General features: G+C 49.7%; 2 long non-coding RNA genes across 3 annotated transcripts in view; one reads left to right on the top strand and one right to left on the bottom strand.

Moving 5' to 3' along the window:
• LOC144144409 (uncharacterized) overlaps window positions 1-27,110 on the top strand; it is an 84,292-nt gene that overhangs the window by 39,504 nt on the left and 17,678 nt on the right. The gene's annotated exons all lie outside the window — the stretch shown is intronic.
• On the bottom strand, window positions 17,161-26,486 carry LOC144144405 (uncharacterized). 2 transcript variants are annotated; one of them, XR_013317243.1, is made up of 6 exons: window positions 26,271-26,486; window positions 20,192-20,268; window positions 19,571-19,609; window positions 19,404-19,427; window positions 17,879-17,899; window positions 17,161-17,278 (listed from the first exon to the last, which is right to left on the bottom strand). It is a non-coding gene; the product is annotated as an uncharacterized LOC144144405 (long non-coding RNA). The 2 variants fall into 2 exon arrangements; XR_013317244.1 differs by lacking the exon at window positions 19,404-19,427.

Raw genomic sequence — 27,110 nt, 5'->3', positions numbered from 1 at the left:
TTTCCCCACACATGTATGGATTCCGTGCAGGCCTTGCGGCTAATGACGTACACCTGCGCCTGTACACGGATCTCCTCCAGCAACCACCCAAACACGACTATTCGGCCATCTTAGCCCTAGACTTACAAAAAGCATTTGATCAGGTAACTCATCAAGCCATACTTCGAGGCCTTGCCAGCATAGCTCCCGGGGATCGTACATATAATTATGTAAAGGCATTCCTCTCAAATCGCACGGCACGCTACAAATTCAGCGACCTCCAATCCCCCACCTACCAACTCCCGTCCATCGGCACTCCACAAGGTTCAGTCCTCTCCCCCCTCCTCTTTAATCTCGCTGTCTCCCATCTTCCCCCCATCCTGGACAATATCCCTCGGCTATGTTATAGTATGTACGCTGATGACATCACCCTTTGGGTAACTGGGGGCAGCGACGCGGATATAGAAGCTACACTTCAAGCAGGAGTCTCAGCGGTACAACAGGCAGCCCAGGAAGCAGGTTTAACGTGCTCGCCATCAAAATCCGAACTCCTCATGCTATCACCATACGCCGCCACCCCTAAAACAGCACCCAGCGTGCATGTATATCTGGATAATGCTCGTATACCAACTGTGAATCGCATAAAAATACTCGGCCTAGTCATCCAGTCCAATCGCCGAAACACATCGGTCCTACACACCCTTTCCTCACACGTAACCCAAATCATAGGCCTCCTGAGGCGCGTAACGGCTAGGGGCCACGGCCCGACTGAGAAGGACCGCTGCCGATTTATCCAGGCATTTCTACTGAGCCGCATTACCTACTCCCTCCCATATCTGTCCCTTTCTACCACGGAGGTCACCAAAGTAGATGGACTCATCCGTAAGGCGTACAGGGCTGCTCTCGGCTTGCCTCCTCACGCATCCACTGCCAAACTATGGGCCACCGGCACCTACAACTCCCTGGGCGAATTAATCGAAGCGCATCGTACGGGTCAGATACATCGCCTGGCTAAACACACACCTGGCCAACTCTTACTTAAGAAGGCACAAATGCATACTCCTCTTACATCAACCCCCACGGCTCGCATTCCACCCGATTATAGAGATAACATCACAATCCGGCCACTCCCCCGCAATATGAACCCTATTCATCATACTGCCCGACGAGCTGCTCGAGCGCGTGCCCTCGTTTCCACTTTCTCCCCCTCGCCAAACACCTTCTACGTAGACGCTGCAGCACACAGGCACAAGCCGGCCTTCACTGTGGCTGTCGTCTCCTCGCCGACTACTACTCCTCTGACGTCTCTCACTATTCCCACCACAACCCCACATGTTGCGGAAGAGGTGGCCATAGCCCTGGCTCTCGCACACCGGCCTCCCCCTGATCTAATATTATCTGATTCAAAAACGGCCATCAAAAATTTTGCTAGCGGTTGTATCTCCACGCTAGCCTGCAAAATTCTGCTCCAAAATTCAGCCCCCCAGCATCCCACGGAGCTCCTTTGGTTACCGGCACACACGGGACTAGACGGCGCGGAGTGGGCTCATAAGGCGGCACGAGCACTCGTCACCCGTGCGCCTGACGAGACCACTTCCCGTCAAGGAGTTTACTCCGCCAGAGACTCCCTCACCACTTACAGGGAGGTTACAGATTACTACCGCCTCTCCCGCAACACGCTGCCCCCGGCTCACCCATCCCTAACCTCCTCGGAGGAACGGCTTTGGCGCCTCCTCCAAACGGAATCACTCCCCAACCGAGCCCTCCTTCATCACATTTACCCATCCGCCTACCCCTCTCCGCTCTGCCCGCATTGTGGCGCTAAATCCACAGTGCAACACCACATGTGGGCCTGCCCCTCTGACCCCCACCCCACCATAACTTCCCCTGACCACTGGACGGAGGCCCTGGGCCGCTCGGACGAAGACTCCCAGCGCCCACTGGTCACCCGAGCACAAGCCGTGGTGGCGGCCCTTCGGGCCGCCATGGCGGCCCCTTAGGCCAGTGGCGTCAATAAAAGTTTTTATCTCTCTCTCCCACGGGCGCTCCCCTACTCGCGGACTCCTGCTGCCTTTGAATTCTCCTCTGTACATAAATGTAGGGTCAGCCGCACGACCACATCGGCGTCTACATTAATTGGTGACCCGGACGTCGGCAGTATGGAGCCCCATTCCGCTTGCCCGCTGCCGCCCTACCCGGCCTTCGAGCGATGCTGCCCACGAGCCTGGTTCCTCGAAATGGAAGCCGCATCGTCCGCCGCATCGACTCACAGACCGAGCGCTACCGCATCACCATCGCCCTGCTTCCGGCCGACCTACGTTGTGAGCCGCTTAAACACGGTTAGCGACCCTACGACACGCTACAGGCTTACGTGATGGCGCGCCTCGGCTCGAGTCATTCCCACCACAAGGACGCTGCGTCGCCCATTTCCATGGTGTCCACGCACGCAATAACGCACGATGGAATCGGAACTGCGCCGTCCAGCTTGCAGCTGCCCTCGTGCCTCAATGAATTTTCGACACGAGAGCGAAGCAACGTTGCACCACCACCCGGCTTCGCTGAACGTCCCTCATCCACGTTCGGCCACTCCAATCTGGCTGCGCCCACGCACTCGACTCCTGGCGATTCCACCACGCCACTCGATACAACGACCTTGCCACATCGCCCACCGTTCTACCCCAAGAACCCCGAGGTGTGGCTTATGCAGATGGAGTGCTTTTCGACCTGTACCACGTCACAGCCCAGGAGGACCGTTACTCACTGATGTACGAGCTCCTACCATCAAGCTTAGCCTCCAGCTTACCGGAGCCTAAAGCCCAGCCCTACGACGAGCTGAGGACCGTCCTCCTGACGCGCTACGGTCGGTACCTCAAACCACCCACGCCAGCCGCCCGGCCTTGCACCACCCCTGTCGGGGACCTCGTTCCTCACACCAGCACGCTGGCGTCGGCGGTACCACCCCGTGACGACACTACTACTACGACCATGCTATACCCAGTGGACGGCAGCCCAGAGGCAACGACAATGAAGGACTGCACCTCACACCCTACCAGTCCGTCACCCAATGAATCTCCGCTGCATCCCCGCAGCACTCAAGCCCCGGGCTGGCTCCTGAATAAACCATTTTTAACCCTGTTCATGCGATCGGCTCCTGTGGATCCAAGCGCTACTTCGAAAACCACGTCCTGCATGTTCACACACCTGGATACTTCCGTCGAAAACGTTTCTTCGCCACGCATTTCAACCATCTTTGCTCTGGCTGACGCGTCCATTACGGCTGCCCTGCCTTCGCCGCAAATCACGCACGAGACGCACACTATTGTACTCGTTACCGACGACGATGAAAGCCCATCCTCCGATGAGCTGCTGCCCCAGTCCCGTGTGACCGGCCGTAACAACAAAGCCGACGTCAAGCTTAAACGTCGCCGCTCACGACGACCGCCTTCTACGGGGGCGAAATGCCAAGTTAAGTGTTTGCTTCGACTACGCCGACGCCCATGGTGCCTGCGATGGACCCGTCATCGGTTCTGCCTGAGTCGTCGCCTACTTTTGGGGAAATCCCCACCACGCGCATACAGCGGACCTCCTCGGAGTCACCTCCAGATTTCGCGTCAAGCACACTCATACATCCTGCGCCCACCTCTATCCCCTGAACTTCCACTTGGACAGCTCAGGCGTGCTGCTAATAGACAGGCACACTCACGTCGTGGGGCGCTACACTTACTACGCCCGCTTTTCCAGACCCGTCCCATCACCTGCGTGAGTGTGGACACCCGCGACAGCCTGACATCGGACCAGCCGATTCATGCTCAAGCTCGATTGGTACTCCATTCTCAGCCCAGGCCACCGGAGGTTATAGTCTGCACCGGAAGCCCTCATGACGACGACTTGGACTGTCAGCGGACGCTATTTCGGGCCTGAACAGAACGACTCTATGATCCTAGATCTCTTTTCACTTGGTCTACTTAAGGAACTCGGACCGCGGACACACCCTGTACATTGCTTTCCTCGCTAGGTAGTTGCTCATGTTTTCTTTTGTCGCGCTCCGCGCTAGGGGGGAGCCCTGTAGCGGCACTTCGTAATCGACAGTAAGCGCCCACCATCATCATCATTGGCCGCTACCTCCATCGTCTGCAGCGCGTGGCCTCGACACGCACGAATAGCCACGCGCCAGAGAACACCCACGCTACTGCGCTGCTCGGCCGCGTTCCACGGGCGCTCCCCGACTGGCGGACTCCTGCTGCCTTTGAATTCTCCTCTGTAAATAAATGTAAGGTCAGCCGCACGATCACATCGACGTCTACAGGTGGATTGACCAATAACGATGGCTGCAGCTGTCAAAAGCTCCCGGCCGATTCCGCAACTTTCATTGGTCTGTCACATCAACGTACCCACCAAAGATTTATACATATTAGTCAAGCAGATTGACTAATAAGAATTACAGGCACCGTGATGCGCTTACGGCCAATAATGCATAGCATTCAACTATTCAACTTGGCTTCACGACAAGAAACCAAACCATGATTCTCCGATATATCAACTCAACGGGATTGCCTGTGGCAGCAGCCGTCGAGGCACATGGCCGTCGTTGCCAATCTCTGATGGCAGCGACATCAATAAAACCTACCCACACTATTGCCTTTCCAACTCAACGTCAAGGATAAGCGATGCTCACGCCCTCCAACACGATGAGAAGCTTAAGTGCCCCCGTTCTTTTTTAAGGGCCATGTTTCATCGCTCTAACTTCTGAACACTGTAGTGTTCGGCATGGCGTTTTTTATCCACCGGCGGAGGTACCGAAAACTTTTGTATAAATAACATGAAATTGAGAAAGAGAAGTCTGCTTATAGTTGGCAGAATTTACAAAGGACATTTTCTCAGCAGAAAATCTTCATATTTCTCAAGATCTCATGTCTCTGTTACCACTGAATTTAAGGTTTTGTGTGCTTCAGGAGCATTCCATTTTTTGGTGTGATTTCTGTCCCCTAATATTTTCAAAATGCACATTTTATTGCGCTTTAACTCTTGCAAACTAGTCTTTCTGATCACCGACACCAAAAACACAGTAAAGAATACGCGCCCTTGCGCCTGGCTGTTGCGAAGATACAGCAAGCTATGCGAACCTTGTTGAACATATACAGCGCGCCGTCATATGGGCAGTGAGTGCCGAATGTGTGCATAAGTAAAAAAAATGAAGGGAGCTCACACTAACGCGTACGACTTGAAGGTAGCGAAGCTGTGCGCAACCATCACGACCACCATGGAGGTGTAAGTCCACGATTGCAGCCGTTTTGCTTCTTCTTCACCGCAGCAACAACCCGTACTCCATGATTGCTGCTATTAATGTGAGCTTCTTTCATTTTTTTGTAGTTGTAATCATTGGGCATAACCTTGGAGTGGCGTATACTAGGACGCGTCTTTCTAGTTTCGAGCAAGTTTTGGCACGATTACGACGAACGGGGGAGTTCTTTTTGGCCAATCTTGGTCAATCTTCCTAAGTAGGTACACTTAGCTTGAGAACCGTGCGCCGGAGACGCTGGGCCGTCCCCGGGAGGCATGCACACAGGAGCGCTCGACATTTTCTCTGTTAAGTTTCGGACCATCGCCGCAACTGGGTACGTTTGGCTTGAGGAGCAAGAGGAGGAAAAACTTTATTAATGGACAGGACAGAGTTAAAGGGAGGGAGAGGCTGTTAAGCCTCTCTCGGGTGGGTGGTGTTCCTCAGTCCGGGATCCCATTGGTCGAGGCCGCCGCCCGTGCCCACTGGACAAGAGCCCGCTCAGACTCCAGGTCCGAGCAGCCGTACAGGGCTGCCTCCCAGCCCTCCCTCGTGGGCTTCAGTTTAGCTATTATCCCTGGATTATATTGGCAGGCCCATGCCATATGATATGTATCTGCCCACTGGCGGCAGAAGATACAGGAACCCGACAAGGACGGGTTGATGTGGTTGACCATTTCGGGGCTGTAGAATGAGCCCGTCTGCAGCCGGTGAAGATGGCGCTCCTAAGTTCTATCTAGGCCCTTGGCGGGCACCGGGAACGCCTACCTATTGAGGCGCAGGTAAGTTGTGACCTCGGAGAATGTGGTTAATGGGTAAGATACGGGCGTACGGTCAGAGCCTGGGATGTCAGAGGAACTCCAGGGTAGAGACGCTCGGACGTCTGTGTGCACAGCCTCGTTCCTCTCCACTCCCTGGCGGTCAGGTACCCATACTAGTTGTTTTATGGTGTCGGATATTTCCGAATTAACATTTGTCAGAATTTTTCTAGCTGGGAGTGCTACCCGACCCCTGATGAATTTTCGGTAAGCTTGTAGGGACAATATGTGTGTTCCGTCACAGAGAGTGGCGGCCAGTGCTATAGCCGTCTCTTCAGCAAACTCAATTTTACTCGTTTTCCCCGATAGTCCATCCACCCGTGTTCCCTCTTGCCGGACCGCAACCGTACAGATGCCCTCCGGCGTGGGTCCCGCTGCGTCTACATAATACATGCCTTTACGGGTTACAAACGTGGGCAGGGGCCGTTGGGCGGTCGGCGCGAAGCACGCACACACGAGCACTATACCATTTTATGGTCTTGTTAACTGTCGGGAGGTCGCCGCAAGGCCCGCGATAACGTGCGCACGCTCGGCAATTTCAGGCTATTTTTAACTGTGGACACGAAAAATTGCGATTTGCGTAACAGCTTCACCGTTAAAAACGTTCAGGTAATGCAAAGTGGGGCGTGGAATATTATATCTCAGAAAGCCGAAGCCGCGGTGTAGTGAAAGTTTGTCATTACGAAGTTTTTCCTCCAGGCGAATAAGTAAAGTTGCTTCTATCTATCTACCTCCCTGTCAATGACACCTATGTTGGAAGGAATGCCTGCCGGCACCACGCGCATGACGTCAAGGGCATGGCGCCAGGCGATGGTGCTGCTGCGCTATGGATGCCCCTCGCACGCCGGCACGGGCCTTTTCACTATTTTCCATTGTCTCCGTACCCGCCGCTGGTGGCCGCTCCAGCGCGCTGGTGGTCCGAAAGAACTCGCCGTCAGGCAGCCAGGAGACCGAAGGTTCGAGCAGCGATTCCCCCCTGTTGGCGAAATTGTTGTACCACGGCTCGCTCGTCTCCCTGCGAGGTTGCCGCGGGTGCCTGTCAGCAGGGCTGCCACGTGGATGGTGCGGGCGCTGCGCCGGTTGTGTCACAGAAGCTGCTGGGGGAGGTTGCGGAAATTTTCAGCGCTCGGGCGTTGCTTGCCGCGAGGGCAGGAGGGGGCCGCCACGGGGAATCCAGGGTGGTGTTGATAGCCGGAACAGAATCGGCTCCGCGATGTACTCGGGAGGGCGGTGCTCGATGTCCTGTTTCGACGGTTGGTTGTAACCGTAGGTGTAGCTCATTTCTTCGGGACTCAGATAGCGCTCTCGTATCAGCTCTGAGAAGGTTTCCAAGCACATTCGCTGAAGCTCTGCCCTGGTCTCCTCGTAGAGTGGAAGTGGTACCTACACATTGTTCACTGACGGGAATAAACCAAGGTTGGTGATGGCTGGTTTCCCAAGTAGGGCTGTGCGTAGACCAGGGACGATGTAGACGTTTTCCACGCGTTCTCGGCCGTTGAGCTTGAAATGAAGCCTTGATAGCCCCGAGACGCGCAGAGTCTTTCCATCTGGACACTGAAGCCTCCGGTCAGGGGAATTCAGAATGACGTGCTTGAAGAGCCGTCGGAATTGTCGCTCCGGGACAACAGTCTCGTCCGCTCCCGTGTCGATTTTGAAGAGCAGGGTCTGTGACTCGACGAGGGGAGAGACTTCCCACTTGGAAGAAGCCGTCGTCGCCATGAGGCCCAGAAAACCTGGCTCCTGCTCGATGTTCCGAAGAGCATTGCTGAGCGGCACACGGTTTGGAAATGGCCCTGTTTCCCGCACTCCTGGCAGACGCAGTCTTTGCCAGGACAGATGGCCCTCACGTGACGCTCTTTGCGACACCAGCCGCATGATTTCTTGAAGCCCCTCGGGTGGTGTGTGGTTGGGGGTGGCGTTGCAACGGGGTCTTTAGCGGGTCTACTCCACTCTACTTTCAGAGCGTCGAGGTGGACGGCTAGCATTCGGCGTGCCCGATAAGAGTTCTGCCTGCTGCTACTGGACTGCTTCATTCTGACGAGCGATGGTTAAAGCATTCATTAGGTCTAGGCTGTGGTCAAGCTGCAGAGTTAGCGACAGTTTAGGGTTCTTGAGGCCCACGACTAGTCTGTCACGAATTAACTCTTCGCGGAGCTCCCCGTAGTACAAAAATCTGCTAGTGCGTATACGGCTGTTGCGAAATTTTCGACTGACTCACCATCCAGCTGGACTCGGGTGTTGAATTTCGCCCGCTCGTAGATGATGTTTCGCCGAGGTAGGAAGTAGTCCTCAAAGCCCTTAAGCACTGCGTCGAAGTTATTTTGCTCGTCAGTGGTCAGCCTGATGGTATTAAAGATGCCCTCTGCCTGGGGTCCCATGAGGTAGACCAGTGCATCCACCTATCATTCTTTGGGTCGATTGCTGAGCCCTGAAGCAGCCTGGTAGCGGAGGAAACGTCTCTACCATTCAGGTCAGTCTGACGGCGAGAAGGTGAACGGGTCAGGTGCCGTGATCTGGAACGAGGCAGCGCTACCGTTCTTGTTAGCCATCGAGGATGCGTCGCTCGCGAAGGTCGCAGGAAGGTCTGTAGTCGAGGGAAGGCCCGTGGACGAGGCAGAAGCGGCTTCAGAACGAGGGTTGGTTGGGTGTGCTGACGTGTCGTTCAGGCGGAGAGAAGCGGTCAGCACATCCCGCTTCTGACACCATGTTGGAAGGAATGCCTGCCCGGCACCACGCGCATGAGGTCAAGGGAATGGCGCGAGGCGGGAGAGCTTTATTCTCTTCACTACGCTACACGTGCGTAGTGAAATTGTCCTACAACCTAAAGCTCATTCACATTTCAAGCACACATAATAAGAATCATATTCTGAAATTAAACGTTGCTCCCATAGAAGGAAAAAAGTGCAAGCTTGATACTACGCTGCCTTTGATGGCGCTTTCAGAATCAAAGAAATATATTGTCACGCTCGAAACTGTACAGCGTTAAACTAGTCGCGACCAATCCCCAAGCTGGGTATGCGTCAGGGGGTGGAGCAGAAGAGGAAGTAGAAGACGAACCGCACTCGTACTGACCGCAGGATCGGTGGCCGCCTCCTTCAGCGCTCTTATTCCTATTTACGGCTGTAAATAAACCCTTTGCACCGTTTTAGTTTGTGGTGGAGGTGCGGGGTAGCCTTGGAAGGAAGACGGAGCCACTGGAACGTCGCCGAAGCCGCCTAGTCGCCGGTCTCTCCCCGCAGCGTGTACCCCTGACTGGGCTACAAAAAGAGTCCAAGCCATGAAGATGGCCAACTGGCAGCCGTACAGGGAGCCACGTACGTTCTCTGGGAACAAAGGGGACGACTTCGACGAATGGCTCGTTCACTACGACCGGGTGAGCAAGTTTAACCACAGGTATGCGCCGCCAAGCGGGCAAACATCGAGGTATTTTTGACGGGCACCGCGCTGACGTGGTTTGAAAACCACGAGGCGAAGCTAACCACTTGGGACCGGCTAGTAGAGGGTATGAAAAGCGCTTTGGGGATTCGTTGGCAAAAAAAAGCTAGCAGAGCAGACGCTGCATCAGCGAGCACAAGTGGCTGAGGAGTCTTGCACGACCTACATCGAAAAAGTATTGAAATTGTGCCGGATTGTGAATCCCGCAATGTCCGAGGAAGATCGGGTTGGGCACATTCTCAAGGGTATCGCTGAAGGCGTGTATGCTTTCCTCATCAGTAAGGAGAGACTGGACACAGTAGAAGACGTCATACGATATTGTCAGGCATTCGCAGCCCTGAAGACCCGTCGTATAGCACCAAAGTTTGGTCGCTTGCCAAACGTCACCACTATAGCCAGCGTAGACGACACCCAGGCCATGGACTTGTCATCGACGATACGGCAAATTTTTCGGGAAGAACTGCATCGACATGACGAATCGGTGCATCGCATCGACACCACTTGCCACTGCCATCCGCCATACGATGCCCTGACGCGACGTGCACCGATCGGCTACTACGCTCGCGATATGATGCTCCCCGACGTTCATGGGCCCCTACAGAGTTTCATCCGTCCGTGAACACTGCTAGCTTTGACGATCCCCGTTTCCACCCTACCCGGAGCTTTGATAACTTCGACAACCACCGTTACTCATTTGAACCAGCTGAAACGAATACCTCGTCCTCACCACGCGGTGTGTACTCACGCCGAGATGACGAATATTACGGTGAAGGTCGACGGGCCTACAGACCTCACACACAGCCCACTGCGTTCATGCAACCCGACAGAATTCGCCGCCCGCAGTTTGCGTGCCACTGGTGCGAAATTCCGGGCCACAATGCAAGGTTTTGCCGCCGTCGTCGCGAAGAGCAAACACAGAATTTCCGGTATACTGCTTCAGGATCTTCTAACCACACTGCCGAAAGTCACTGGTATCAGTTCCCGCTTCCCACCAACAATTTTCGGACCAGCTCACAGCGCAATGCTTCTCCGGCCACCTCCGATCGCAGCATAACACCACCCGCTGGACGACAGCGCCGATCCCCGTCGCCTGGTCGCCGCGCAGCATCCCCCTCGCCGGTAAACTAGCCTGCGCGACCGATGGAGGTGAGGTCACCGGACAGCTTTCGATAGATAAACAACCTCTGCCAGTATTTATGATGACAAAGTGCGAGTGCTCAGTGACGGTGTTTCTACAGTGGCTTTAGTTGACACTGGTGCAACGGTTTCAATTATGAGTAATGCTTTTAAAGATCGCCTGGGACGTAAAGTGATGTTCAAATGGGACAAGGGAACCTTGTTTCGTGGAGTCGGTGGGGAGCCGCTGCACCATCTTGGTGTGTGTACAGTCAATGTTGCTATTGGAGGACGGACGTTCAAAGCGGAATTCGCCATTCTTGCCAAGTAAACCTATGACGTAATTTTGGGCATCGACTTCTTGCGCGATTGCGGTGCCACTGTCGATTGCGCGACGGGAGAACTTTCTGTTAGCAGCTTACGGTTCCCTGCACTCGATGATGAGCCACACACCCATGAAAATATTGATACTTTGCGTGTTTCTGAGGACACCGTTATATCTGCTTGGTCTCTGGCGGTCGTAGCAGTGAGTGCTACAAGTGAGACCGGAATATTTGACGCTGTAGTGGAACCACTCTCCCCGAACTGTGCGAAGAAAGACCTTTTGGTGTCCCATTGTGTTGTATCGGTTGAACGAGGACATAGCTATTTATACGCTCTCAACTGTTCTTCGCAGAGCGTGGTGTTACCGCAGGATATGAAGCTGGCCAAGTACGAGACAAACGACCACATTTCAGTCGCCGCTTTGTGTGCTGATGAGGGTGCTCCGGCTGACATTTTCCCGAAATCGAAGCTTCTCGGCGTTGTCAATAAGTCGCTCTCCTCGGATGAACGAAACGCGTTGGTCGACATCCTTTCTCGACATGCCTCTGTCTTCGACTTCTCAGCGGATGTTTCTCAGTCGACACTTCCAGCCACCAGAACTCGACACACTATAGATACCGGATCGGCGCACCCCGTTCGGCAGAAACCTGACAAGGTGGCCCCATCTGAGCGGAAGATAATCTTTGAGCAAGTTAAGGAGATGTTACAAAAAGGTGTCATACGCGAGTCGGCCAGCCCATGCGCAGCTCCTGTGATCCTCGTACAAAAAAAGATGGTACCTGGAGGTTTTTTGTGGACTATCGACGTTTGAACGCCATCACCAAAAAAGACGTCTATCCGCTGCCCATAATTGATGATGTCATTGATTGCCTGCACTCTGCATCTTATTTCTCCTCAATAGATTTAAGATCCGGCTATTGGCAGATCTCCATGGACCCAAAACACAGAGAAAAAACAGCCTTCCTCACTCCGGACGGTCTTTTTGAGTTTAATGTGATGCCATTCGGCCCCTGCAATGCGCCAGCGACATTCGAACGGTTCATGGACACAATTCTGCGTGGTCTGAAATGGGACATATGTCTGTGCTACCTCGACGACAGAGTCGTCTTCGGGCGAACTTTTGACGAGCACAACACACGACTCGAGACAGTCCTCAGCTGCCTAAAAGGTGCCGGATTAGTGTTGAACTCCAAGAAATGTCGTTTTGGTGAGCGTCAAACGCTGGTTTTGGGACACCTTGTTGATAAGGATGGCGTGAAACGGGACCCTCAAAAGATCGCCGCTGTTGAGAGATTTGAGCCACCAGAATCAGTGCGAGAGCTCCGCAGCTTCTTGGGGCTTTGTTGATACGTCCGTCGTTTTGTGCCCCGCTTTGCAGACTTGGCGTCTCCCCTCACTAGCCTCTTGCGAAAAGATACTGCCTTTACCTGGACCGCCGAGTGTGAAGCTTCATTCTCCCACCTTAAATATCTCCTCACGTCGGGCCCTATCCTTAGCAACTTTGACCCTGGCGGTCCCACCGAAATACATGCGGACGCTAGTGGTGTTGGACTTGGTGCAGTGCTCATACAGCGGCATAGCAGGGCTGAGCATGTGATCGCCTACGCCAGTCGTTGCCTCAGCAAAGCTGAGCACAATTACACAGTCAACGAGCAAGAATGCCTGGCTGTCACCTTCGCGATTAGCAAATTTCGTTCGTACGTGTACGGCCATCCCTTTACAGTCATCACCGACCACCACGCGCTGTGATGGTTGACTGGCCTCCGTGACCCTAACGGCCGACTAGCACGGTGGGCCTTAAAGCTCCAAGAGTACGACTTCGTTATTGCCTACAAGAGTGGCAGTCGGCACGCAGACGCTGATTGTCTTTCCCGGCTGCCAAATGCGTGCACTGATCGTGAGGAAGACCATTTCGATGACTGTCTGGCAGCTGTAGACACAGAATTCCCCGATGTTGCTACCTTCCGTTCAGAACAGCAGAAAGACCCAAGCATCCAGCACCTCTTCGCTGCTGCTGCTGATCCTACGGCTCCCCGGCGCTACTCATTGCATGACGGGCTTCTCTACAAGATTAACTACATGCCTTGGGAAGCACGTTTTCTTCTTGTTGTGCCAAAACCATTGCGCGCTTCAGTTCTACGCACCATGCATGACGATGTTACTGCCGGTCACATGGGTTACATAAGAACTTTACACCGTACCCAAGAAAGATTACTCTGACCGAAAATGCGCCGTGAACTTCAACAATATGTGTCGAGTTGCCTCCGATGTCAGCACTACAAGCGCCCTATGAGCATTCCATCTGGCCTACTCCAGCCTATAACACCTTCTTGTTTCCCCTTTGACCAAGTCGGCATTGATTTAATCGGTTCGTTTCCACGCTCTTCGACCGGTAATCGCTACATCATTATCTGCGTTGACCACCTGACGCGTTACGCAGAAACTGCGGCTGTAGCCGCAGCTGCGAAGGCAGACATCGTTTCGACATTCCTGCTCCGGTTCGTCATCCTTAGGCATGGTGCTCCCCGCGTGATTATCAGCGACCGCGGACGTCAGTTCGTCGCTGATGTTGTGGAAGACTTGCTGCGCCTTTGTTCGACTCAATTTCATCACTCGACACACTACCATCCCCAGACAAACGGCTTGACCGAGCGTACCAACCGAGCTCACCAACATGATTGCAATGTACTTTGACTCTCGCCACAAAAACTGGGATGAGATTTTGCGGTTCATCACCTACGCGTATAACACGGCCCAACATGAGACCACTGGCTACAGCCCGTTCTATTTTCTCTACGCCCGTACACCTCCTAATACCCTGGATACAATATTTCCCTTTCTTTAGGTCACGACTCATCCGTTTCGGGCACACTGTGTCTCGCTGAAGAAGCTAGTCGCCTCGCTCGTTTAAGAACCCTGGCCTCCCAGCGCCGCTCAAAACGCCTTTACGACAGTCGGCACCGTGCGGTTTCGTACGATAAAGGCGACATGGTACTGTTGTGGACGCCTGTAGGCAAACGGGGACCGTACAGCAAGTTCTTGTCTCATTAAACGGGACCATACGTTGTCGTTGATCGGTTGAGTGATGTCACCTACGTTATCTCTCGCGTAACGACCCCTGGACGGAGAAGCTGCAAAACTGAACTCGCCCACGTCGCCCGGTTGAAGACATTCCACCCTCGCCTGTGACTTCCTCGTGCCTCGCCTGGCGGGCTTCGTCTGCGAAAGGTCACGCTCGAAACTGTACAGCTTTAAACTAGTCGCGACCAATCCCCAAGCTGGGTATGCGGCAGGGGGTGGAGCAGAAGAGGAAGTAGAGGACGAACCGCACTCGTACTGACCGCAGGATCGGTGGCCGCCTCCTTCAGCGCTCTTATTCCTATTTACGGCTGTAAATAAACCCTTTGCACCGTAACAATATGTTAATTGCGCGATGTTTAAGGTCATCATTACCAAAGTTACTTTTTTCCTGCGATTGTCCCACATGTGCTCCCAAAGATTACATCGCGAAGCCTTATTACTCAAGAGCGCCCATATTCCTGCAAGTTCTATGTCCCGGTATGGCTGCCATTCATTCAGTGTGCAAATAAAACTTATAATGGGAGACTTGGAAGAGTTTTGACTGCAGGCCAAGGTTCGTAGTTTAGGAGCGCAGCTGCACGCTGGGCCAACTTGGATTGTCATTTCTATTCCCTAAGTAGGCTGTCAAGCTGGACATTGAGATAGTGCCACTCCATAGTTTCCTTGCGAGATCTGGAAAGGCTCCTAATATACCGTTTATGCTTTTCCGGCATAATTAGGGGTACTTATTATAACGTGAAGAGAACGCTAAGAAAACTATATTTGGTGACCTTACACTGTCAGACAATCCGGGCCTCGCTCGCACACTTCTCGAGCATCCTCTGAGGTTACAGAACGTTGTGCAAAGGTTGGATGTGTCAACTACACATGTTCAGAGGCAGGTTCCAGAGTTTTACAGTACCTCAAATGACATAACAGTAAGTTAAACTTGTCGTTTTTTGTGTGAATGGGATCGTGCGTAGTGAAAATTCACTTATTAGCGGTCCAGACTCTATAGCAGGGGTGATATGCTTCCTTCTCAAATCGTATCCTTGTGCTTAGGTTCTTTGTCTCTCCTTGATGATCCGACACTAATCTTCGCCACTGGCAGTTCGGAAGTGGTTCTGTCTCTGAAATGCCTTTTGAAAAATGTAATTAGCGTGGTTAGTGAAAGTAACAACCGAGTGTGGATGGCGGTGGTGATGTTATGCGCATGATTGTTTACTGTTCCAAAAACATAAAAATACGACCCTGCGTATATCTGTGTCGTTTACCCTATACAGACTTGGCATTTCTTTAAGCCAATCAATGCAAGATCAAATGTCACGCCTTTTATGTTGCAATTGGTTGCAAAAAAATCAAAGCCCCCGTCTTAATGGTTAACACGCGAAGTTTTCTCCCACGCGACCTAAGTGAAAGTCAAAGTCCAAAATTCAAACTGCTTAGACCGGGTCGGAATGACGCGATAGGATAGACTTCGGCGTCATTACGCGAGGGACCCATGTGCGATTCCGACCACAGGAAACGTTTTTTATATCTTAAACCTTTCTTTCTTTCTTCTTTCTTCCTTTCTTCCTTTCTTTCTTTCTTATTTTCTTTCTTTCTTTCTTTCTTTCTTTCTTTCTTTTTGTATTTATTTGTCTTCACAAAAGTGCGAGGTGATTAGGGTAAAAACTGAAGGAAGCTCACACTTATAGCAACAAAACGCGCTTGGCTGCAGTTGTGGTATTTTATTTTTCCTCGTACGCAAGATCGAGTGGTCAAGCAGTTGCGAAGCGGTCCCGCCGAGATTTTTCAAAGAAAGTGCTACGAGTTGTGCCGCGCATCCGCCAGATGGCGCCACGGGTCCCGCGACCGAGAGAAGACGCAGTGAAACATCCCCCTCGCGAGGGGCACGATCAAATGCAGAGCATTTCCGGGGGCGCACGACGTTAAGTAGTTTGCGTTACGTTAATGTCGTTGCACTTGTGGCAACTGCTGACGAGAGAGCGCTCGTCAGCAGTAATTTGAATGAGTCAACGATATAAGGCGCGTACGTAGCGTCCCATTCTGTGTCGGCTTTGTGGCGCAGTGGGTAGAGCACCATGTACAATGCGTTCCGCCCGCAGGGTCGAGGGATCGAAACCGGGTGCCGGATAGTATTTTTTTATATAGTAGGGAGGGGTGCGGTGCGGACTACGGACGTCAACGCGGGTGACATAGTGAGTTACTGAAATGCTCTGCATTTAAAAGCCGTTCTGCGACGGCTTGTGGGTTTCTTGGCCACCCGCGGCAGCGGCGGGCGCCGATCACAAACAAACACACATAGCCGGCATGAACAATTTCAGGAATTATTCACTAGTACGGGAAAATAATGATAAAAAAACACTTACGCAGCTACAACTGCCACTACAAGAATGGTAAATACGGGCAAAGTTTTAAAAATACAAGCACTAAACAAGTTCGCTTGCTTTAGTCTCACAAATTCACATAAATGAAGGAAATGATAATGTACTTATCCAGAAATTGGCAAAATATACAGCCACATCTATAGGGGAGTTACGCAAAAATAATAATGGACAAGACAATTTCATGAAGATGGAACAACAGCAAGAGTGCGGTTATTTTCAAGCCTTTGCAGCCCATTTGCATTTCTTGAGACTCTACACGTTTTATCATCACCATCGCCATAATCATCATTTGTGCCCTTTGTGGAAACCCATCGTATAAAGTTGGGTTTTCTCTAGTGCGTTTTGGTGTTACGATCTACGGCGCTAGTGAGGCGCACAAAGCTGCACTGTAAAAATCCTCATTAGAACAACCCACTCGAATATTAGTTCAGATGCATAGCTCCCAATGGGCAGCATACCCGAAGTGGGCTGCCGCAAGAGCTTTAAACGCGTTCAAGACTAACTTCCAGAAGAACACATGCTTTTAATTTCATGTGGCGATTTTTATTGCGCTCGAGTATGTGCCCCAATCGAGCATCTGAACGTGTTGGACATCGGGCTCTCGAATCGATATCGATATTTATTTGGGATATCGAACACGATATCTGGATTTCCAATCGAGTACGACCCTAGAAATTGGTATGCTAGAAGTTAAATATAATCGGCCTAAGAAGTGCATAAAAACCTAAGTGCAGCAACACCTAACGGAAAGGAGAGATCATTTCAACAAATAAACTCTTTTTTTATTTTTTGTTTCAAAAAAGCATATCGTGCATACGAAGTCTGATGAAACTGCGACCAGTTCGTCATTGTGGATTGCGGACCTTCTTGGCACATTCCTGAAAAAAAAAATCAGAAAAATGAGGTGACAGGCGTGGCCTATTGTACTACTTGGGTAAATGAGCAGAGATATCTCCATAAAAAAAGTTTGGGTATTTCAATTACTATAGAGTTTCAGCAGCTGAAGTATAAACTGAATGTTTTCGTTTTCTTTATTTTCGCATATGCCCGGTCGAAATAACCGGTTTCGTGAGCGTACCATACGACTCTTTCCTACTTTTTTGCTTTCCAGTCTTCATTTTTTCCTTTTGTACTAAACATTCCCGCAAGTGACTTTGTACGTATGCTTAGTGGTCCTGCGTCAACAAAACATTCAATAAACAAATACGAGCGCAACATCGAAATAATACTGGAATACATAGCTACACCCAGCATAAATGCATGTCACGCGTTAAACCCGGCACAAATGCATGTCATTCACAAGACAACGCACTGAAAAACACTAGCGCGTCTAAACACATCCGCCACTTTTGGTACTGGCAGGATACCGGAAGGTCAAAAATCCAGACTGTGGAGTTAATGTGTAATACATAAATTAAGTCATAAATGATGTTTGGTTTATAAATTTTGCCCCCGAAGAAAACATAATAAAAACTTACCTTCTCCTTCTCGTCGAGCCCCTTGAAAAAAATTGAGTCAAATGATGAGATCAATAGAAACAGCTCTCAATCCGTGAAATATTACTGTGCTTGAACAATATGCAGCTATTATAAATTAACAGCTATTGTTGTTTCACTGCTACAATAATAAACACGCTTCTGTGGGAATGGGAAATGTGCAGTGGTCAAGAACTCTTTTCTTTCCCCTACTTTCCGTCTTCCATGTTTGTAAAGGACCTTTACACATAATTGGGTATTGGCCATACACTCTAAGTCCCCACAGGTCGTCTTCACCAAAGCGCTCCATAAGGACCAATTAAAGCGACCAAGTGCGCCAATTCGGCGAATGACGGAGCCCAACATATAATATGACTACAAAAAAGTGCATGTGGACAAGGACAGCACGCAAGGTTTGAATGGCGTTCTGCATTGAGCAATATTACAGCGTAGATGCCCTTCTTCACTCAAATTGAATCCTTGGCCGCGTCACTCGTCGAATTTGCACACTAGGACACTTCGATTGGTCATTCTGCAGCACCGGTTTGGAGGCGCCCCACAAGGACTTTTTAAAGTGCAAGGAAATAAGGGCGAAGAGTACTCCTTTTCTGTACACCCCTCTCTAGCCCTCACTATTTTGCGGAATAGGAAAATAATGAAAATTGACCTTCTCTTCTGTGCTTCATTCACTCCTCGTAAGTTCCAGTGGATAACTCCAGAGAACGCGTTGCCCCTCGAACAATGATTTTAGTTACATCGACACGAAAGTGGATGGTGGTGCAGTGCATAATATGCGTTTCGATTATGTCTTTTTGGCTTTATCGTTCTCCCTCTCTCACCTTCCCGCTCTCTATTTATATGGTGTTCCTGTTCGTGTACGTGTGAATGTTTGCGTGCGTGGATGCGTGCGTATGTATGTCAGTGTGCGTGCGTGTACGTGTGCGTGAACGTGTGTGGGCGTTCGTGCGTGGTATGCACGTGCGTGCCTTATTGCCAAGTTCACCGTTTCTATGTCTTATTAGAATAGGCAGAATCTGAGCTTGTTAGATCATTATTGATTTTTTTGACTGCTGGCTTTCTTTTGTGCATTCATTCAACGAGCCCCTCATCCTCATTTGTGATCATATATATACACACACCCATAAAAATAAAAACGGTACATTTAGCTGTGTGGCTACAGCGGGTGTTCGGGCAATCTGCTTCCGCTTTAGCATTTTGGTAATCAAAAGGCACGATGAAGTTGAACCGTCACGTTGCAGAAACTATGTGGTGTTGCGGCAACGGTGCGTGGCAGCTAGCGCTTTGTTTACATTTTGTTGCGGTCAGCCTGTCTACTGTGGGATGCTGCCATAATTGACTTCGCGCACCTAAAGCCGACAAAGTTGCGAGGGCTCCGGCATGCCTACTGGAGTAACACTTCCAAAAACTGGCCAAAATCTCCTCTACAGAGGTGCACCCACTCCAATATACCGGAAGGCAAACGTACTGTGTGAACGCGGTATTGAGGAAATGGAAGTGAACAGCTTACCATGCTTTTTTCGTAGCACTCGCGCTGTCATGGAAGCAATTGTAACAGAATTACGATACAGTTTGTCGAAAGGCACGGAAACAAATTAATGGGCTGTCCTTTACAGGAACATGATATCATGGGTTCTGGGTAAGTATATTGCCGACAACTGGAACGGCTCCACATACCATTTCCTCTTCAGGTTTGCCGTTGCAATCCCGGTAGGCCTGAACAGAGTGCGACCGAATAAATATTTCTGCCCACAGCAGACACACTCAAAAAGTCTGATACTGTGGATTTTCTCAGGAACAGATATGAAAATATTTAACAAATTAGGGCACCTTGGTTGTACCAGACAAATTGGTTGCTTCTTCGATAGCTGACTTCCATGACTCTTCAGTAAAAAGAACACTCATATGATTTATACGAGATTAGTTACTCGAAAATCAATCCTAATTTGTTTACAACACAGTGCAATGCCATTCGAAACGATCATTAGTAAGTTTTAACTTCAATTTATGTTGTATGTGTAATTCGCACTCTTAAAGAAGAACCCTGACGCGATTGTATTTTCTTTCATTTGTGACACTTTGTGCCGGGTTGCTTTCAGTACTATAACATTGCCTTCCGCTGCCTGGCCAGGGAAACTATCTTAGTGAACCACCTGGCCAGCGAACGGGCACTCCATTAGCACGTATTGGGGAAGGTCCCCGGAATCTACTACTTGTGCGTCAGATTATGGGACTTTACTATTTATCTGCAAATTTAAAGACACAAGGCGCTCGTGTATCACTCCGGGCCCCCTTTACCTTTTCGAAACGCTTGGCCTTGGCCTCGTCGTCGGCGTCCTTTAAGCATGGAAAGTACTGCTTCGCTTTCTTCATGTCTGTTAGGGAATAAAGTGTATACTGTTCACTTTCCACTCAGGGAATATTCAAAGCAGTCTTAATTCGCTTAATTCATTGCCTAATTTTTTTCCGTGCCTAATTCCTCACGGTTGTATTTGAGGTCTGCCTTATATTTAAGCTCAAAAACAGGAACCACCATCCGCTCGTACTCTCGTAACCCTCCTTCACAGGACCCTGGCTTCCGCAATGTCCTTTAGGCGTGGTTTATCTGTAAGTTCAACTTAGATGAACAAAGGAATGTGCCCTGTGATGAATACTGTCTGTTATTTACAAAATCCAGTCATAGCCTTGTTGTTTGCAGGAAAAAAATCGAGTAGGCTTACTTAAATTTAAAAAATTGGAATTCAGAAGTTTCGCGTTCTTTACCTACACCTCGGCTGTGAGCCACGCTGCAGTGAAGAGCTCTGGAACAACCATGACTGGCCTGGAGGTCTTCATAATCAGCCGAAATTTCTGCACGCGTGCCTTTTTTTTCCTAAGTCAGTGTATGCATAGACCGCATATAGTGTGCAATGAAGGTGGGTGGGGCATGCGTAATTGGCTTTGTGGAGACTATGCAACTGTGCACGGCATTGACACGGAATTGCAAGAAGTACACGTCGGTCTTTTCCTTTCAATTTTGAACACCATTAGCACGCTTCATGTAAAAAAATATATTATTTTTCAATCTCGTGCAAGTTAACACCCTTCTGCGAGTAGGGATTTTCTGGAGTATATGACGCTGTCATTAATTTACAAGGTTGACAAGTAGCCTGTCTGGTACCTCTGGATTTGCAAGTACATGCAATTTCCAAGTATCTCATCAATAGGCCACACGTAAATGGAGAACCAAGCAGCTTGAATCTTCCTCTTGAACGTGCTCTATGAAGTGTGTATTGACCTTTGTTTTCCCGTTCGTGAGATGAAACAATACCTCAGCACGTGTAAATGCATCTTGAACAAAATCTGAACACGTGTGAACGTAATGTTCGGATTTAACACGTCTTCCGGACGTGAAGTGCCCCTACGGTCTAACAAATCGCCATAGATGGGCTTCACCCCAACGCCCTTGAACGACCAAACTGCGTAATCGAAAGGGGGAATTTGGTGAATGACGATTTCCAGCATGGGACTGCAGTAAAAAAAAAAAACCTCGATCACCTTCGCAATTGTGATGCCAAGACTGAGAAAACAGCGGCACTAGAGGTCTTCACCTGCTTTTCATTTTGAATTTTCTATAGCTTTACGTTTTATTTGCTATACCTGTAGCTTCGGTTTTTTTATATCTTTAACTTCCTGCATCTTTCTCCAACGATACACTTCTTCCTCGGTCGAGAGGCATTTCTTCGGTCTTCTCATCTTATCGGTAGATGGAACAATAACGCCACCGAGTGCCCGCTGTCTCTCTGAGAACACCTGTACATCAGAGCTTACGCCATCGCTAGGCGCAGCCAATCTCTGACGCTCCTCTCCCCACCCGAACATCTGCGCCGGGACGCGCACTCCCCAGGTCTGCTCGTCGGCTCCTTACATCCTGGCCATTTCTCCTCGCCCTTCTTGGCCTAGCATTTTCCTTTTCTCCACTTTGCAGCGCCGATTTTTGAGCGAACCCTGGGACGGCTGGAACTCAAACTAAAAGGGGCCATGCATACAAAATAGACGTTTGTTTTATTCCAAAAACTTCGTGTTTTATAGTGCCCCCAGCGCTTGTACGGATGCAAACGATGCTTTATTGCCCAAAAAATTAGTCAATTTAAGTTAAAATATTGATTTTCCCTCTACATCGTGTGTTTTCGTGGTCTGCAATGACATCACAGGAACCAACCGCTCTGCACCCGATTGCGAAGCCTTGTTTAGCGTTAGGAAACCTATATGGCGCCGCCATACCCCAGCAAGCCTTTTTCTGCCTTTGGTTTGTTTTCGATCATATTTAAACCTGGATTGTTTTTGTTCAGGAAGAAAATAATCGTTTCATAAAACATAGTGCTCGCTCGACAAATATGGTGACGTTAGACGCCGTTGCTTGCGTCACTTCACTCGGCCAGTGTCGTATGAGACATCCCCAAAGCTCTGCAGCGCTGTGCATCTAAACCAAGCACAGTGGGCGCAGTACCAACAGAAGTAGGCATCGGTACTTCTATGTTTACGTGTGCTTTCGTAACTTCCGCTGTTTGTCCCACCATTCTTACTGCTTTAAAAACAATATGCCCTACATTTAAGCGCAAATAGCTCCTTTGGCAATCTTATAAGCTCTGCCTAATTTGCGTTTGCTTTAGCCGGCCTCCGCCAATCGCAGGGCTGGCTAGTAAGAAATCATAGGTTATTTTGCGGGAAATGAGCTAGTGGGTCACATGGCCATTCCCTTTTTTGCTAATTATGTAGCTTCTTTGAGCGAAGTTTACGTTAAAAGTGGTGTCAGTATGATTCTAGCCAGGCAATCTTTTGAATGAACCAAACTTGTGTTTTCCCTTCATGGAGGAGGAGGAGGAATGCCTTTAATGAATGAAGAGAAGTCAGCCTGGCAGCGAGCTTGGCTTGCTACTCCACATGAACATGAGATGTGCGAAAGTGAAGGGAAACGAAAACACAAAAACTCACACAGACACTACAAAAGCAAATAAGCACACAAACTGACAAATGCAGGATCACGCACACGGCGCACAAATAGAAGTGAAGTTAAGGCACACATTCACAGAGTTTCGTTCAGGCCGGAGTCACGGAGAAATGACACCAAAGCCCGTGTACTCCGTGTTGCCGCGGCAGTTGAATGCCAAGGACCAATGGCGTCACAAAGCTTCAATGGTGCATCAGCACGCAGTCCCAAAGTTGTCTTCCAGGTTAGCCGCGGGGTGTCATAACGGGGACACACACACAGAACATGTTCTATGTCCTCACGGACACTGCATACTTGACAGTGAGGGGAGGCAACTCGGCGCGTCTTGTGCAGGTAGTGGCTGGTAAAAGCGACGTTGAGGCGAATGCGGTGAACGACTCCTTCGTCGCGCTTTCCCAGGCCACACGGCATTCGAAAAGTGCAGGCGGGATCAATTCTGTATAGTGGCTGATAATTTTTTGTCCCGTCCGTCCATGTGGAGAGTTGTGACTGCCGCGCCACGGAGTACGCAAGTGTCGCGGCGTCACGTCTAGAGAAAGGAATCGGGATGATGACGCCCAGGAATCGGTGTGAGTCCACAAAGGGTATGGGGACTCCTGCCGCTGAAAGATGATAGCGGGAGACATCACGCCTGGTGAAGGCTATTGCCGCACATTTCCTAGCCGAGATTTCGAGGCCAGGTCTCGTCAAAAAGTCCGCTATAGAATTGATGGCTTTTTGAAGGCGAGCTTGTAAAACTCGCCTGTTGCGGCCAGAGCTCCAGATGGAGATATCGTCAGCATAGAGCGATATTTCGACAGTGTGTGGCACGCACTTCTCAATTCCAATGAGGCTGCTATTAAAGAAGGTTGGGCTTAAAATGCCGCCCTGTGGCACACCTCGCGTGACATTGTGAGGGGCTGTTTCGCCGTCTTTCGTGGACATAAAGACGGATCTGTCAGACAGATAATCGGATATCCACGCATACATGCGACCTCCGATGCCTACCGACTCCAATGCAGATCTTATTGCCTCATGTGCCACACAGTCAAAGGCTGCGCGCGGATGCGCCGTCACGTGGTATTTTTCATATTTCGCGGGTTTTCTTTATCAGTCAGAATAAATGTGTACGTAATTAGTTCGTCGCTGAAAATACCGCAGTTAGATGCCCCTCGTGGGTACCTACAAGTGCCTCATTGACACTTTAGTGATTAGGACAGTACTTCGCGAGTTAGATAATTAATTAGAAATAATTAGTGAAGTCTCATTAACGAAAAAATTAATCACCGCTTCTTCACAGTACTGCAAACATTATCCAATAGGTTTTCTTCGAGTTACGCCATTACTCTTTTTTTAAAACTTGGTGCATGATAGCTGGGACACCCTGTATATAAGAAAAAGAAAAGGACAGAGAACGGAACCTTGAGGTACACCTGATAAAACGGGACTAAGTGAAGATTCACGGTCATTGCATGTTATAAACTGTGAACGGTTACGAAGAAACTGCTCCAACCAGGCGAAAAGATTGCGATCGAGCTTTAGTTTCCTAAGCTTGAAAAGTAGTATTACCTTATCGAAAGCTTTTGCGAAGTCTAGGAAAATACAGTCGGCACGTGAATGGAGTAAACTTATCGGTCGGTATTTCTTGACGTCTTTGGGATCTCCCTTCGTATGAATCAGAATAATGTTGGCGTTTTTCCAAGCTATGGGCCCTTTTTGTGTATTCAAGTATTCCTAAATTAGTACAGCAAGATTTTCCTGTAGAATATCTCCTCCCTCCTTCAAAAGATCTGCGGTTACGCCGTCGTCACCTGCAGCAAGTTGAGCTTGTACAGTTAAACCTGGATGTAACGAACCTCTATGTAACGAATTCCTGGATTTAACGAAGTTTTTCAATTCCCCATTTCCACCTTCATTGAAGCGCATGTGTTGGCGACCTCTATGTAACGAAGGAGTTGCGACGATTAACCTGGATGTAACGAATTCGCCACCCTGAGGAGTCAAGGTTTCCTGCCCTTTTTCTGAAAAATCGGATGGCGAAATGCAGCAATTTAGCGAATTTCACCCGCACCGCAATCTCGTGCGTTTCCACGTGTGAGTGCGGCGTCGGTAAGGTGCTATAGGCCTACCTGCCGGCGTGTAGTCGCGTGTGTCCCCTGATTTTTGTGGTATTGGTTCCTGGGTGATGAGTTCTGGTACCTGAATACGAAGATATTTGTCTTTTCAAGACAAGCACGCAATTTTAAATGCCGTCTCCGCCGGCAAGAAAGAAGAACGTCACCGCCCGGAACAGTGTCCCAGCTAACATCCCTTCAACAATTTTCACCGCGAAAAAAGCGCCCTTTCAGCAGAAGTTTGGTTCTTGAAACGCATTAAGGCACCGGAAAGTATCAAAAGGCAAAAGTGATACTCAGTTACGTTTGTGAATTCTGGGGCCGTGTAGTAGCAGCAGGCGCCAATCACGCAGTTTTTCAGTGTGAAATATATCCTTGAACAAGAGTGAGTGCAGCATCACTGATGTCTAGCATATTCGTTTCGTTTCTGCTTCATTCCCACAAGCATTAACTCGCAACCTGCATGTAACAAAAACCTGGATGTAACGAAAAAATGCGAATTTTTGTCAACATCGTTACATACAGGTTTAACTGTACTACTAAGAGTACAAGCTCAACTTGTGATATCCGACTACTAACTAAAGGGGAACTTGGAAAGCCGCTTAACGGTGCGGTTGAGTAGTTATAATTCAAAGCGCTCGTTCCAATGAACTGATGGAAAAACAAACGCACTGTAGCACAGCTATCCTCGGAAGCCATGGAGATATAAAAATCGGTGAATTCAAAAATTTGAAAAGTTCGAACTATACACGGTCGGGTTTGCCGTACCTTCCTTTGCACAATGCACGTCCACGGCAGTTTTAGAAGGCGTTTTTACCTAGTAGAAATGCCTTCGTCCACCAGTCCACATAAATAGGCTGGGGGTAATGATTACAATCCCGCAAATTTTAGTTGAAAAATATAAAATCCCTACTCCCTCCCCCATCCCTGAGCAGTGCGAAGGCATGCTAGCCAGCCCGGACCCCGGCGATCAGCTTCGGCTGGTTGAAAGGTCGCGACTAGCAGCGACCGCCCAGGTACTTCTGGACTGAGAAGACCCCCCATTGCCACTACTATAAAAACTAATATAGAAATAAAGTTTATACCTCCTCCTCCTCTGTTGTATGCATAATGATTAGATATCTTCTTGTAATATCTGTTGCATTCCCGTATCCTGAGCTGGATGGGTAAACGTGTCACTAACTAAAAGAAAATAGATGACAACGAAGCGAAGAAACCGCGACCTGTCTCAATGTATAGAGCTTCAAAAATACCACTGTATTCCACTGTGTTCTGAAGCAGGCATCTTACGCACCTTCGGGGCTTACGTCGTCACACTTCACGTAGATCAGCGTCAATACCTGAATTAGACAAATGGCCACCAAGGCTACCGTACTCTTCATACTGGCTAAACCTGCAGCAGAGGAATCAGCAACTGCTGAGAGGACTCAAACCTTCGCCGTGGGTGGGTGGACAGATCCGACACGGATAGTGTTCTTGCGGTGAGAACGGCTACTCCTTTTACCGCCATCTGAACGTTTCACAAAAGCATACATTTGCGTGAAGGAACGGAGGCTGTTGCGTTGTTTCGTGACATATGCACAAGGTTCCGCACTAGCTGGCGTGCGAGCAAACGCATAGTATGTCCGACAGCGACAGTTGAGTACACACGCATATTGAGCCGGACGTACTGTCATTGGTTACTCGTGGCGTGTATACAAGCAATAACGACGCCGTGGACGACGCTTTCCAAGCTTTACAAAACGGGTCTTTGAAAAAAACTTTACCCTCTCGGGCTTTTCCCATTCGGTAATGTGCAATAAAAAGACAAAATCTACATTAACCGTCGTTTCAAGCTTAATAGAAACCTCCGGTGACCGAAACCCAAGAACTGTGAGCGCTGTTTTTGACTGCACTCCAGAATTGCTAATTCTATCGACAAAATGGAGGTCGAATGGAGTACAAAAGACCGTATTCTACTGTTCTATGCATGGAGGCTTGGAGTGTAGGCGTGGCGTCGCGTGGATTCTTTTTGGAAGCCCAAGGTGTTCAAGAGAAGTGTTTTGACGGCTTCGAACAATGATTGAAAAAAAAAAAACGATGCAAACACCACCAGCGGCAATCGCGACAGGCTGAATAAACGCTCGTTTTTGTA

This window comes from Haemaphysalis longicornis, unplaced genomic scaffold, assembly GCF_048455015.1.
Source record: "Haemaphysalis longicornis isolate Haplotype H1 unplaced genomic scaffold, Haemaphysalis longicornis Haplotype H1 scaffold_7, whole genome shotgun sequence".
Lineage (NCBI taxonomy): Eukaryota > Metazoa > Arthropoda > Arachnida > Ixodida > Ixodidae > Haemaphysalis > Haemaphysalis longicornis.
The sequence above is the reverse complement of the archived record's forward strand: the minus strand, read 5'-3'. Positions and strand labels throughout refer to the sequence as shown.